Source organism: Oryx dammah, unplaced genomic scaffold, assembly GCF_014754425.2.
Source record: "Oryx dammah isolate SB20612 unplaced genomic scaffold, SCBI_Odam_1.1 HiC_scaffold_3, whole genome shotgun sequence".
Classification (NCBI taxonomy): domain Eukaryota; kingdom Metazoa; phylum Chordata; class Mammalia; order Artiodactyla; family Bovidae; genus Oryx; species Oryx dammah.
Window position 1 is genome coordinate 1068072 of NW_024070187.1, and position 11855 is coordinate 1079926.

General features: G+C 40.0%; 1 pseudogene; it reads right to left on the minus strand.

Annotated features, from left to right (window-relative positions):
• Nucleotides 1–833: 833 nt before the first annotated feature.
• On the minus strand, nucleotides 834–1454 carry LOC120862260 (annotated as a pseudogene).
• Nucleotides 1455–11855: the final 10401 nt, after the last annotated feature.

An 11855-nucleotide genomic window follows, 5' to 3' on the forward strand; every position in this document is an offset into this window, starting at 1 on the left:
GATGCTTTTAATTTGTTGTTGGATTATGTTTGTTAGTGTGGTTCATTTTTGCATCTATGTTCATCAGTGATATTGGCCTGTAATTTTCTTGTTTGTGTATGATCTTTTTTAGGGGGTGTCTGGTTTTGGAATGAGGGTGATAGTGGCTTCATGGAATGAGATTGAGAGTATTTCTCCTGCAATTTTTTAGAAGGCTGAGAAGGATAGATGTTAGCTTTTTTCTAAATGTTTCATAGAATTTGCTGGTGAAGCCATCTGGTCCTAGCTTTTTGTTTGCTGGAAGATTTGTAATCACAGTTTCAATTTCATTATTTGTGATTGGTCTGTTCATATTTTCTATTTCTTCCTGGTTCATTCTTAAAAGGTTGTATATTTCTAAGAATTTGTCCATTTCTTCCATGTTGTCCAACTTTTTGGCATATAACTGCTTGCAGTATTTCTTTATATCTCTGTGATGTTGGTTATTACTTCTCTGTTTTCATTTATAATTTTATTGATTTGAGTCTCCTCTCTTTTTCCATGATAAATGTGGCTAATGGTTTATCAATTTTGCTTATCTTCTCAAAGAACTAGCTTTTATTTTCATTGATCTTTGCTATTATTTTCTTCATTTCTATTCCATTTATTTCACCTCTTATCTTGATGATTTCTTTCCTTCTAATAACATTGTGTTTTGTTTGTTCTTCTTTCTCTAGTTGTTTTAGGTGTAAGTTTGGATTGTTTATTTAAGATTTTTCTTGTTTCTTGACGTGAGAATGAATTGCTATATACTGCCCTGTTAGAACTGCTTTTGCTGCATCCCACAGGTTTTGGGTTGTTGTGTTTTCATTATCATTTGTTTCTAGATTTTTTTTTAAATTTCTTCTTTGATTTATTCAGTGATCTATTGGTTGTTTAGTAGAATGTAGTTTAGCTTCCATGTGTTTGTATTTTTATCTTTTTTTTTTTTTTTTACTCAAATTTTATAATACTTTATGCAAAGTCTTTTCAAGATGAATGTCTATTTTCTCAGTTTCTTTTTTTGGCATAATGTTAATTATTTCCAGTGGAATTAAAACCTCCTGAACCCCCCTCAGCATTATTTAAAATTTGAAATTCCTCTATTTCTCGGTAAAATATCTATTCACAAATGAGCTGTGCAATTCAAACTTTTCTTTTTCAAACTTTTCTTTGCAAAAATTAAACTTTACAACACCAACATTTCCTCCATAACCTTCATCTATAATACCGTCTCCCACATCTGTGGAGTATTTTGTAGCTTAGCCAAAATGTGGAGCTACTCTTCCATAGCATCCAGAAGGAAGAACTATCTGAATGTTGGTTTTAATGAGGCCTTTCTCCACTGGTGGTACTGTGTAATTATAGGCACTATACTGATCATAGCGCACAGACTGTGTGGACCCTTTTGGTGGGGTGGTACTGTGTCCTGAGAGCCGGGTCAAATGGGGCTGCATGCTACACTCTGCTGAAGTCTGAGCAGCCCATTTGCTGGGAAAGATGAATTGGGTCTCTTGAGAACAGGGAACGGCAGGGAAGATTGTGAGCTCAAGTCAGAGCAGGGGAACAAGAGAAGAGAGTGAACTCAGCACACCAGATCTAAACTTCCCACCAATCACTCCCTTTCTGTGGTTGATTTCTGATCTCATAGCATTGTGGTCAGAAAAGATGCTTGATTCCATTTCACTTTTCTTAAATTTGCTGAGGTTTGAGTTGTGATCCAAGAGGTAATCTACCCTGAAGAAGCTTTCATGTGCAGTTGAGAAGGAAGTGTATCCTTCTGCTTTCAGATGGAAGGTTCTATAAATATAAATTAAGTCTATCTGGTCTTTGTGTTATTTAAGGATTGTGTTTCCATATTAATTTTCAGTTTGGGTGTTCTGCCATTGGTGTGTGTTAAATGTTAAAGTCCTCAAGTATTGTTGTATTACTGTTGATTTCCACTTTTGTGGATGTTAATATTTAACATTTTAATATTTTTTATTTGTACTTGAGTTTTGTTATTTTGATTATATATGTGTTTACATGCTTCTCCTTGGATTTATTCTGTGTAGGATTCTCTGTGCTTTTTGGACTTGTTTAGCTATTTTCTTTCCTGTTAGGGAATTTTTCAACTATAATGTATTCAGATATTTTCTTAGACTCTTTCTCTTCTTCTGGAATTCTTATAAATCAAAAGCTGGTATGATTAACATTGTCCCAGAGTTCTCTGAGATTGTCCTCTTACCTTTGCATTTTTCCTCTTTATTCTGCTTTGTGGCAGTTATTTCTACCATCCTGACCTCTATCTTACTTTTTTTTTTTTTTTCCTGCTTCAGTTTTTCCAGTGTATTTTTCATTTTAGTTATTGTATTGGTCATCATTTTTCTTTAGTTCTACATCCTTGTTAGATATTTCCTGTGTTTTCTCCATTCATGGCTCTATTCTGTTTCTAAGATCTTAAATCATCTTAACTATCACTACTCTTAATTCTTTTTCAGGTAGGTTGCCTATATACTCTTCATTTATTTGGTCTTGTGGATTTTTACCTTGCTTCATTGTCTGTTTGTTACTTCTCTGTCACCTAATTTTGTCTATCTTACTGTGCTTGTGTTCTCCTTTCTTCAGGCAACTGGGTCATAGTTCCTCTTGCTTCTGCTTCTTGGTGGGTGAAGTTGGTCCAGGAGCTTGTGTAGGTTTCTCTGTGTAGGGACCAGTGGGTGGAGCTAAATCGTGTTCCTCTAATGGGCAAGGCTGAGTCAGGTGGTATGCTTTGGGATGTCTGTGAGCTTAGTGCAATTTTGGACAGCCTGTCTTCTAATGGGTAAGGTTGTGTTCCTGTTTGCTAGTTAGTTATCAGTGCACCCAGCACAGGAACCTGAAGGCAGTTAGGTGAGCCGGATCCTGATGTAGCAATGGAGACCTCCAGAGCTCATATTGATTAACATTCCCTGGAACTGAGGATTCTCTTGTGTTCCAGCATCTTGGGATTCAGAACTATTACCCCAGAGGCTCAGGCCCAACAACTGGCCAGGGAACCAAGGCCCTGCTAACTGTGCAGCATGTCCAGAAGGGGAAAAAAAAAAAAAAAAGACAAATGATGAAAGCAGAGCCAAAGAAAAGACAAGTTAAAACAAAATAGAGAACAAAAATCAAGAGAACAACTTAAAAAAAAAAAAAAAAGAAAGAAAGAAGGAACCCAAACACAAAAACAATGAAGACAAAAACAACATAAACAGAAAGCAAACTCAAAAAAAAAAAGAAAATATTAAACAAATACATAATAATATAAAAAGTGAAACAGAACAAAAACACAAAACAACAACAACAAATAACAAGAGAAAAATATACAAAACATATTGAAAATTAAATGAAAAACAAATGCAAACCAAAAAGAAATGGAAAAAAAAAAAAGTAAGAAAAGACAAAAACAAACAACAGAACAAAATTAAACAAAAAACAAAGAGAAAGAAGAGAAAAAAATGACAGTAACAATATTTTCCCCTGGGCGTCCACTATCTCTGTTCTTGCCTCCACAGTCTACCCCTCCTCAGGTAATCGTCCAATACCTCTAGGTAGGTCACTGGACCAACTGTAGGCATTGTAGGGACAGATCATATTCTGACTTGGCCCAATTCCTGTGTATCAGTTCAGTTCAGTCTCTCAGTCATGTCTGACTCTTTGCAACCCCGTGAATAGCAGCATGCCAGTCCTCCCTGTCCATCACCAACTCCCGGAGTTCACTCAGATTCATGTCCATCGATACCTGCCCCCAAATTCTACAACTGCCAAAGCTAGACTGGTCTCAGTTTGGGAAGCACTCATTGTCCTTTAACATGTTCCACAGATGCAGTTTACTAAACAGATCATGAGGATTTAATTTGCTGCTTGCAAAACTGCATGGAGAGATCTCCATTTCTCCTCCTTAGTTGCACAGCCCCTGGGGCTCAGCTTTGGTTTGACCCCATTAGTGTGTGGGGTATGTTCCCACCCCGGCGAGAAGCAAAATAAGTAAAAGAAGCAACTAATTGAATCTCTCAAGATGATTAGAGCACTTATTTGCATACACTAGGAATATATAAGGTGGCCACAACTGGGGCCTTCCCTGTGGCTCAGCTGGTAAAGAATCCACCTGCAATGCAGGAGAGCTGGTTTTGATCCCTGGGTTGGGGAGATCCCCTGGGGAAGGGAAAGGCTACCCACTCCAGTATTCTGGCCTGGATAATTCCATGGACTGTATAGTCCATGGGGTTGCAAATAGTCGGACACGATTGAGTGACTTTCACTTTCACTTTTCAGCTGGGGCATGTGTGAAGCATCTGTGGTGGCAGAGAGAAGTAGAAAGATGCAACAGACTGAGACACACTTACCTTAGTGGGAACCCCTCCCAGTGCCCATGGAAGCAGGGACTTGTGGGTGGGGAAGGGGGTTTCAGTGATAGTTCCGCCCCTTGCACACCACTCATCAATGGTGCCTTATTTCCTAGGCAGATGGTGTATCCTCTAGGAGCATCCCTGGCCATAGAGCCGCTCACTCCTGTCTGCTCAAGTTTTCTCTGTGAAGCCAATAGAACATCTCCCTGGATATGTTCTCCTAATCCCATGCTTTAGCACTTAGTCCCCACAGGCATTGGCAGCTTCCTGTCTCAGGCTGGAGCACCAAGAGATGATTCTAAAGAGTGTTTTTGGTGGCAGTGCTCAGGACCCCAGAGCCAATATGAGTGGAGGAGGCTTTGGTTTGAGGGGTGGGCAAGACTGCTGATGTCAGAGCCCTTCCCAGTGTAAGTGGGCATGGAAGGGGTTTGCAATGGTGACCATATTCCTTTCACATGACTCAACAGTGTTATCCTGGTCCTATGGTGTCTCATGCTCCTTCAGAAATTTCTCTGGTTGTATATAGTTCTTTAGTCCTGTCCGTTCACACAGTAGCTGCCCCTCAGTTCAGTTCAGTAGCTCAATCGTGTCCGACTCTTTGCGACCCCATGAATCGCCGCACGCCAGGTCTCCCTGTCCATCATCAACTCCCGGAGTTCACTCAGACTCACGCCCATCGAGTCAGTGATGCCATCCAGCCATCTCATCCTCTCTCGTCCCCTTCTTCTCCTGCCCCCAATCCCTCCCAGCATCAGAGTCTTTTCCAATGAGTCAACTCTTTGCATGAGGTGGCCAAAGTATTGGAGTTTCAGCTTTAGCATCATTCCTTCCAAAGAAATCCCAGGGCTGATCTCCTTCAGAATGGACTGGTTGGATCTCCTTGCAGTACAAGGGACTCTTAAGAGTCTTCTCCAACACCACAGTTCAAAAGCATCAATTCTTTGGTGCTCAGCCTTCTTCACAGTCCAACTCTCACATCCATACATGACTACGGAAATACCATAGCCTTGACTAGACGGACCTTAGTCGGCAAAGTAATGTCTCTGCTTTTGAATATGCTGTCTAGGTTGGTCATAACTTTTCTTCCAAGGCGGAAGTGTCTTTTAATTTCATGGCTGCAGTCACCATCTCCAGTGATTTTGGAGTCCAAAAAAATAAAGTCTGACATTGTTTCCACTCTTTCCCCATCTATTTCCCATGAAGTGATGGGTCTGGATGCCATGATCTTCGTTTTCTGAATGTTGAGCTTTAAGCCAACTTTTTCACTCTCCTCTTTTACTTTCATCAAGAGACTTTTTAGTTCCTCTTCACTTTTTGCCATAAGGGTGGTGTTATCTGCATATCTGAGGTTACTGATATTTCTCCCAGCAATCTTGACTCCAGCTTATGTTTCTTCCAGTCCAGAATTTCTCATGATGTACTCTGCATAGAAGTTTTAAATAAGCAGGGTGACAATATACAGCCTTGACGTACTCCTTTTCCTATTTGGAACCAGTCTGTTGTTCCATGTCCAGTTCTAACTGTTGCTTCCTGACCTGCATACAGGTTTCTCAAGAGGCAGGTCAGGTGGTCTTGTATTCCCATCTCTCTCAGAATTTTCCACAGTTTATTGTGATCCACACAGGCCCCTACCCAGGGTCTATACTCCAAAGCTCACTTTTCAGGACCCGCCCGCCCCAAGCCTGATACATCCAGAGACACATAGCTCCAGCTGGGCTGTGCAGGGCAATGACACAGATCATGGTTACAGTTCCTACCTCGTCCTTCCTTCCACAGACTGGATGCTGTGTTCCCCTCCAGTCCTCCAAAGGTCCCTTTCTTCCCCAGCTGATGTCCTTACTGTGAATGTGCTTTCTTGAGTACAGGAAACTTGCCTCACATTCAGTTCCCTACAAAGGGAACTGGTCCTTTCCCATTTCCTATTTTCTTCTTCCTTTTTGCCCTTCTTTTGTCCTACCCAGTTGCATGGGGATTCATCTTGTCCTTTTAGGTGTCCGAGTCTTCTGCTAGTGTTCAGCAGGTGCTCTATGAGTATTGTTAATTTTTACATGTATTCTTGATGTACCTGTGAAGAAAGGTGTATTCCACATTCTTCTATTCCTCCATTTTGACTCCTTCCCCTCCTATTTTTAAATTTTTGAGGACCCTACCTAGTTTTTTAAATAATGACTCTTATCACTTTACATTCTCACCAATAGTATCAGTTCAGTTCCTTTCAGTCGCTCAGTCATGTCTGACTCTTTGTGACCCCATGGAATGCCACAGACCAGGCCTCTCTGTCCATCACCAACTCCCGGAGCTTACTCAAATTCATGTCCAGTGAGTTGGTGATACCATCCAACCATCTCAACCTCTATTGTCCCTTTCTCCTCCCACCTTCAATCTTTACTAGCATCAGGGTCTTTTCCAAGGAGTCAATTCTTCCTATCAGGTGACCAAAGATGGAACTTCAGCTTCAGCATCAGTCCTTCCAATAAATATTCAGGACTGATTTCCTTTAGGATGGACTGGTTGGATCTCCTTTCTGTCCAAAGGACTTTCAAGAGTCTTCTCCAGCATCACAATTCTGAAGCATCAATTCTTTGGTTCTCAGCTTTCTTTATGGTCCAAATCTCACATCCATATATGATTACTGGAAAAACCATAGCTTTGACTAGACGGACCTTTCCTGGCAAAGTAATGTCTCTGCTTTTTAATATGCTATCTAGGTTGGTCATAGTTTTTCTTTCAAGGAGCAAGCCTTTTTAAATTTCATGGCTGCAGTCACCATCTGCAGTGATTTTGGAGCCCCCCAAAACAAAGTTTGTCACTGTTTCCCCATCTATTTGCATGAAGTGATGGGACCAGATGCCATGATCTTAGTTTTCCAAATGGTGAGTTTTAAACCAACTTTTTCACTCTCCTCTTTCACTTTCATCAAGAGGCTTTTTACCTCCTCTTCACTTTCTGCCATAAGGGTGGTGTCATCTGCCTATCTGAGGTTATTGATATTTCTCCGGGCAATCTTGATTCCAGCTTGTGCTTCATCCAGTCCAGCATTTCTCATGATCTACTCTGCATCTAAGTTAAATAAGCAGGGTGACAATATGCAGCCTTGATGTACTGCTTTCCCAATTTGGAACCAGTCTGTTGTTCCATGTCCAGTTATAACTGTTGCTTCTTGACCTGCATACAGATTTTTCAGGAGACAAGTCAGGTGGTCTGTTATTCCCATCACTGTAAGAATTTTTCACAGTTTGTTTTGATCCACCCAGTCAAAGGCTTTGGCATAGTCAATAAAGCAGAAGTGGATGTTTTTTCTGGAACTTTTTTGCTTTTTCAAAGATCCAATGGATGTTGGCAATTTGTCTCTGGCTCCTCTGCCTTTTCTAAAACCAGATTGAACATCTGGAAGTTCATTGTGGGTGAACTGTTGAAGCCTGGCATGGAGAATTTTGAGCATTACTTAACTAGTGTGTGAGATGAGTGCAACTGTGTGATAATGATGCTTCCTAAGGCCCACTTGACTTTGCATTCCAGGATGTCTGACTCTAGGTGAGTGATCACACCATTGTGATTATCTGGGTCATGAAGATCTTTTTTGTATAGTTCTTCTGTGTTCTCTTGCCACCTCTTCTTAATATCTTTTGCTTCTGTTAGGTCAATAACATTTCTGTCCTTTATTGTGCTCATCTTTTCATGAAAAATTCCCTTGGTATCTCTAATTTTTGAAGAGATCTCTAATCTTAGACATTCTAATGTTTTCCTCTATTTCTTTCCATTGATCACTGAGGAAGGCTTTCTTATCGCTCCTTGCTATTCTTTGGTACTCTGCATTCAAATGGGTATATCTTTTCTTTCCTCTTTGATCTTTTGCTTCTCTTCTTTTCATAGATATTTGTAAGGCCTCCTCAGACAACCATTTTGCCTGTTACATTTCTTATTCATGGGGATGGTCTTGATCTCCTGTAAAATGACATGAACCTCGATCCATAGTCCTTCAGGCACTCTATCAGATCCAATCTCTTGAACTTGTTTGTTACTTCCACTGTGTAATTGCAAGGGATTTGATTTAGGTCATACCTGAATGGTCTAGTGATTTTCCCTGTTATCTTCAATTTAAGTCTGAATTTGGCAATAAGGAGTTCCCTCTTCTCCACATCTATGCTAGTACTTTCTGTCTGTTGCTTTCTTTATAACAGAAATCCTAAGAAGTATGAGTTGCTATCTCATTAGGATTTTGATTTGCTTTTTCCTGGTGATTAGTGAGCTTGAGCATCTTTTGCCAGGAGAAATATCAATAACCTCAGATATGCAGATAACATCACCCTTACGGCAGAAAATGAAAAGGAACTAAAGAGCCTCTTGATGAACATGAAAGAAGAGAGTGAAAGCTGGCTTAAAACTCAACATTCATAAAATGAAGATCATGGCATCCAGTCCCATCACTTCATGGCAAATAGATGGGGAAACAGTGGAAACCATGTCAAAAACCTAAGATCATGACATTTGGTCCCATCACTTCATGGCAAATAGATAGGGAAACAGTGGAAACAGTGTCAGACTTTATTTTATTGGTCTTCAAAATCACTGCAGATGGTGACTGCATTCATGAAATTAAAAGACACTTGCTCCTTGGAAGAAAAGCTATGAGCAACATAGCATATTAAAAAGCAGAGAGATTACTTTGCCAACAAAGGTCCATATAGTCAAAGGTACGGTTTTTCCAGTAGTCATGTACGGATGTGAGAAATGGACTGTAAAGAGAACTGAGTGCTGAAGAATTGCTTCTGAACTGTGGTGTTGGAGAAGCCTCTTGAGAATCCCTTGGACTGCAAAGATATCAAACCAGTCAATCCTAAAGGAAATGGGTCCTGAATATTCATTGGAAGGACTGATGTTGAATCAAACTCCAATACTTTGGCCACCTGATGTGAAGAAATGACTCATTTGGAAAGACCCTGATGCTGGGAAAGATTGAAAGCGGGAGGAGAATGGGATGACAGAGGATGAAATGGTTGTTTGGCGTCACTGGCTCAATGAGTTTGAACAAGCTCTGGGAGTTTTTGATGGAATGGGAAGTCTGGAATGCTGCAGTCCATAGAGTCACAAAGAGTTAAACATGATTGAATGACTGAACTGAACTGAATGGCCATTTGTATGTTTTCTTTGGGAAACTGTCTATTCTCCTCTGCCCAGTTTTAAAATTGGATTATTATTAGTATTGTTGTTAAGTTCTATGAGTGCCTTACATATTTGGATATTAACATCTTGTAAGATAGTTGGTTTACAAATATCTCTATTTCATAGGATGTTGTTCTGTACATTCAGTTTGTTATTTCCTTTGTTGAGCAGAAGGTTTTCAGTTTAATTGTAGTCCCACTGGTTTTGCTTTTGTTGCTAGTACTTTTGGTTTGTTTGGGATGGTATTGTTAGCTGCCTCCTGTACAGTACTACAGACCACAGCCCATAGTTTTTCAAGGACACTATTATCTAGATATAGTCCCTTGATTCTGTTGATTTCCTCTACTGAAAATTCATACTGGATTTGACTTTGGCCTAAGCTTTTTCCCAGTTTTATGATTATTTTTTTAAGCTTGAATCTTGCTATGAGAAGCTGATGATCTGAGCCATAGTCAGTTCCAGGTGTTGTTTTTGTTGACTGTATACAGTTTCTCCATCTTTGGCTACAAAGACTGTAATCAATTTGATTTTGGTATTGACCATTTGGTGATGTCTGTGTGTAAAGTCATCTCTTGTGTTGTTGATAAAGTGTATTTTCTATGACTAGTGCATTCTATTGGCAAAATTCAGTTAGCATTTGTCCTGCTTCATTTAGTTCTCCAAGGCCAAATGTGCCTGTTACTCCAGGTATATCTTGAGTTCCTACTTATGCATTTCAATCCCTAATGATGAATACAACATCTGTTTAATGTGTTCGCTCTAGGAGGTCTTCTAGGTCTTCATAGAACAGATCAGCTTCAAGAAGGCAAAGTGGTTGTGTGAGGTGTTGCTATGAATAGCAGAAAAAACAAAGTGAAGTGAAAAGCAAGGGAGAGAGGGAAAGTGAAGTTGCTCATTCGTATCCGACTCTTTGCGACCCCATGGACTGTAGCCTATCAGGCTCCTCCGTCCATGGCATTTTCCAGGCAAGAGTGCTGGAGTGGATTGCCATTTCCTTCTCCAGGGGATCTTCTTGAGCCCAGAATCGAACCTGGGTCTCCTGCATTGCAGGCAGACCCTTTACCATCTGAGCCACCAGGGAAGCCCGATGAGAGGGAAAGGTACATCCAATTAAATGCAGAGTTTCAAAGAATAGCTAGAAGAGACGAGAAGGTCTTCTTCAATAAACAGTGCGTAAAACTACAAGAAAACAACAGGAGAGGAATGACTAGAGATCTCTACAGGAAAATTGGAAATATCAAGGGAACATTTCTCCCAAAGATGGGCACATTAAAGCACAGAAGCTGTAGAGACCTAGTAGATGCTGAAGAGGTCAAGAAGAGATGGAAAGAATACACAGAAGAACCGTATTAAAAAAAAAAAAAAGATATTCAGATTACTGAAGATCTCCAGATTACTATGATGGTGTAGTTAGTCACCCATAGCAAGGCATTCTGGAGTGCAAAGTCAAGTGGGTCTTAAAAAGCAATTCTGTTAATTAAGCTAGTGGATGTGATGATATTCCAGCAGAACTATTCAGATCCCTAAAGAAGGATGCCATCAAAGTTTTGCAGTCATTATGTCAACAAATCTGGAAGACCCAACAGTGGACACAGGACTGGAAAAGGTCAATCCTCATTCCAATTCCCAAGAAGAGTGTAACCAAAGAATGCACTAACCATCAGAAAGTTGCACTCATCTTCAATGCTAGGATGATCATGAATAAAATCTTGCATGCTAGGCTTCAGCATTATTGAACCAAGAACTTCCAGATGTCCAAGCTGTGTTTAGAAAAGGAACAGAAACTAATTGGATCAATTTAGATCAAACTGCCAACATTCTCTGGATTATAGAGAAAAGCAAGGAATTTCAGAAAAAACAAACAAACAAACAAACATCTATCTCTGTTGAATCGACTATGCTAAAGCCTTTGTGTGGATCATGACAAACTGTGGAAAGCTTAGAGATGGGAATACCAGACCATCTTACCTGTCTCCTGAGAAACCTGTATGTGGGTCAAGAAGCAACATTTATAACCCTGTATGGAATAACTGACGGATTAAAGATCAATAAAGGAGTACCACAGGGCTGTCTATTTTCACCCTGTTTGTTTAACAAGTATGCTGAGCACATCATGAGAAATCCAAAGCTGGATGAGTTGCAAGCTGGAATGAAGATATGTAGAAGAAACATCAACAACCTCAGATATGTGGATGATACCACTCTAATGGAAGAAATCAAAGAGGAACTAAAGAGCCTCTTGATGAGGATGAAGGAGGAGAGTGAAGGAGCTGACTTAAAATTAAATATTAAAAAAAAAAAAAAAACTAAGATCATGGCATCTGACCCCACTACTGGTTGGTA